Source organism: Chinchilla lanigera, unplaced genomic scaffold (assembly GCF_000276665.1).
Source record: "Chinchilla lanigera isolate Chin_1 unplaced genomic scaffold, ChiLan1.0 scaffold00346, whole genome shotgun sequence".
In the NCBI taxonomy this organism is placed as follows: domain Eukaryota; kingdom Metazoa; phylum Chordata; class Mammalia; order Rodentia; family Chinchillidae; genus Chinchilla; species Chinchilla lanigera.
This window is the reverse complement of record NW_004955747.1, coordinates 7,643-11,463: the sequence shown is the minus strand read 5'-3', so window position 1 is coordinate 11,463 and position 3,821 is coordinate 7,643.

The following is a 3,821-nucleotide window of genomic DNA, read 5'->3' as shown; positions in this document are numbered from 1 at the left end:
TAAGAATAGGCTTGGGAATCTGTTTACCACACCACAAAATGCCACAAATGTGCAGCCAAACTTTTTTTTTTAATTTGTAGCTATGAAAGACTCAGAGAGGTTACTGGTCCTTTCATGACAGAGGAGCCTGTTTATATTTGTTTTGTTTTGTTTTAATGAAACTTCAAGGTGTTTTGTCGTTCCATGAGCCAAATAAGACTTCACCTTCTGGAAATAAATATCCAGCTTTGAAATTTCAATTGTGGAGACTGTTATAATCTGTAATGATCCTTCTATTGAACTGGGGTGGGGATTCACATAAAAACTGGACTTGGGATCAGTGCATGTAGATTATGGTGCAGGATGAAGTAGAGGAGGTCTCATGTAGGGTGTAGCCAGCTGGAAGACCTAAGCATAAAATAGACTTCTTAAGATTCTACTGATCAGGTAAGTTATAGCCAACAAAAAGGACATAGAGACTAGCATTTTCTTTTTTTTCTGGTACAGGGAATTGAACTCATGACCTTGTGCTTGCCAGGTAGGCACTGTGCCGCTGAGCTAAATCCCCAGCCCCCTGAGACTAGCATTTTCTAATGTAAAATTTTTGTGTAACTTTACAGTCTTCAAAATGTTTTCACATATGCTATCATTTAATGCTAAAATAAACCTATTAGGTAGCTGATGTTATCAGTTGACAAATGAGGAAACTATGACTCTGAAAGAATTGAATAGCTTGCCCAATGTGCTATGGTCAGTGTGAGATAGAACTATAGCTTAAATTCAACTCTTCTAACTTCTAAGAGTTATGAAGTCTACTAACTTCCTGATGTACTTGGGTTTTTTTGTTTTTTTGTTTTTTGAGATGGAGTCTTGCTATGCAGTTCAGGCTGGCCTTGAACCCACTAGTAGCCCAGGCTGGCCTTGAATTCACAGTGATCCTCCTGCTTCAGCCTTCTGAATGCTAGGATTACAGGCATGTGCCACCACACCTGGCTGTACTTGGGTTTTGAATTCATTTTAAAGCATGTATTAGTTGAGCTTCAGAAATGACAGGTATTATTGAGTGAAGAAAAGATATGAAGGGGAAATTGCTTGTTCTTGCTGTATTCATCTTGAGGGTAGATTAGTTACAGGGAGAGAAATAGATAATCCTTTAACACTAGCTGCATTTGGGATTTGAATAGAAAGAGAAGAGGGCAGAACAGCTGGGAGGATGTGGACTCCAGTTCCAGAGCTCATGGTGCTCTGTAGGACAAAGTTGAAGCCTTCTTAATTGCAGGTAGAAAATCTGGGCAGGAAAGAGCTGTTGGAGAAGGTTGGGTAGCATTTTTTTTACCGTCTCAGCTATTATTAGAGTTTTAAAAATATTAGTTATTAGAACTAGGTCCTTAGAAAAATTACGGCCAATATGTCTTAGATTCACTCTCATTCCTCTAAATTGGCTGGGAGGGGAGTGAATGAGTTCTTTAGGGACATCTTTCCTTCTTGAATAGAAGTGCTCAGTTCATCTATCGTTTTGAGTTTCTGTTGTGTCAGACATTGGCTAGGTGTTTAACACAAAGCATTCTTTAATCCTCACAAAGATCCCAAAAGTAAGGAATTTAAGCCATATAACATAGATATGTAAAATGCAACTTAGAGAAGTTAAATATTTGTCCAGAGTTACACAGCTAGTAAGCAGTGGCCTAGAATTCAAGCTTAAGACTGACACCGAAGCCAGTGGGTTTTTCTTCCTCTTCTTCCTCGCTGAGCTTCCTGACTACACTGATGCAACTTCATGCAATCATAGGTACTCCATCAGCTCTTTTACCCATGGCCAACTCTCCCCTAGGCTTCAGTGAAGTTAAGGGTCTTCTGCTGAGAAATTTAAGCTTCTGGTGCCTACCTGGAAGTTTCAGAGAAAGATGTCCTTTGTGGTGTGTGTATATTCTATGCTAGTGAGTGTGTCCCTTTCCTAGTTCTTATGGGCACCAGAGACCAGCCTCCCCAGCTCTTTCCACAGAGAGGTGGGTGCAGGTGAGGGGCAGTGGTGGTCACTCTATCTGTTGATTTTGGAGGCAGCTTGCCTGACATCCTTCTTTCTGGCAAGTCTGACAAAAACTCATCATCTGGAAATAATCTATCTTATTAAATTTAAAAAGTAGGTGGTAGTTTTTATATTATAGAACTGTAAGCAAAAAACAGAAAGGAGCTGGTTTGGGTACTCTCTATATTCTTGTTAGTTCAATCTTGAGAAAGATTTTTATATAATATTTATTAAATGTAATCACCACATTGCACAAAGGAAACAAAGGTTTCAGTTGTAGAGAGCACAGAGGAAAGTACTGAATGTGAGCAAATAAATTCTGCTCTGGTACGGTGCCTGGCACAGGCAAGAGACAGCACACTTGTTAAATGAATACAGCTGTGACTACTGAACATAAGCATCTGCTCTTTTCTGCTCAAAGAACAAAGCAGTGCAGGCCCCAGCTGTCGTTACTGCGTGCTGGCTGAAGATGGGAGGATTCAGTTTTTTAAAAGATCAAATGGTAAAGCTTGAACTGGGCCATGATTAATTCAGAAAATGAAATACAAGCGTTTGGGGGAGGTAAGGTATGACTGTATTTGGGATATTGAGAATAGTTAGTGGTGATGGTAGTAATAATAGCTAACAATTACATAGTATTCATTATGGACCCTGCTAGACTAAGTCCTTTATGCCTACAAACTCACGAAATCCTCACACCACAATTTTGATATTTTATTAGCAAGGAAGCTCAAGTAGCTGCCCAGAGTCACACAGTAATAGTTGTGAGACATAAATGTTGAGGCCACAGTGCAGCACTTAAATTCTCTTTGTGACATTATAAAGGAATGGGATCCTAGGCATTTTAAAAGCCATCTATATGGGGTTTTCAATGATTATTATTAGAAGAGAGATGCAAATGAATGGGTCTGCTTCCTGGGAATTCCCGGAGCAATTCCTGGAGATTCTACATTTCTTTTACTTCTACATAAACGTCAAATTATTGTTTATACTTTTTTCAGAAAGAAATGAGAGTTAGTGTTTGAGTTTCATATGCATGAACTTTCCAGACAAAAAGTAGAAATCAAGCGCAGTGAGCAAAAGATACTTTGCAAATGCAAGTTCCCTCCTGGGGGAACCAGTTTCGGGAGAGACTCTGCCTTGGGAATTTGGATACTTCAGTTAGTGATCGGAAAGCTATTCTGCGACCTTGAGGAAGTGAAGGTTTTCTTACTTGTTCTGTTGTCCTGTACCATTCACATTTGTTCCTTTGAGTCATGGAAGATGGAGGTTTAAGAACTGTGGGCTCTTTTCTTTAATGCATAACCATATTAATTGAAGATGGCAAAGCAGTAACTTCCTTTTTGACACTTTTGCAGTTGTGTTGGACTTTTTTTCAGGCCACATATTTACTTTTAATTAAATACTTTACAGGGTTTATCTATGCATTGATGGAGGGTACTGATAAAACAACATGGAACTACATGCTTGCCAAATTCCAATCACAGATTCCCCAACCTTTTTTAGTAATAGCATTTTTTTATTCATGCAGAACTAAATAACGTGGCAGCTGTGAGGCCTTAATCATTGGAATGCCTATTTCTTTGCCTATTGGAACAATTTCCATGGCAGGAAATATTGAGACCATGCCCTTGATTTCTAAGGACAGGCTTATAAAACATTGGTTACGAGATATATATCATTTTAAATTTCACAGATGTTATAAAAATTGGAGGTGGCTGAAGCTTTTATCCATGTCTTTCTCTGTGAGAAATTGTATAGCTCAAAGTCCCTAAAGAAGAAAAAGAAAACCACTCATCTTTATAACATAGAAATC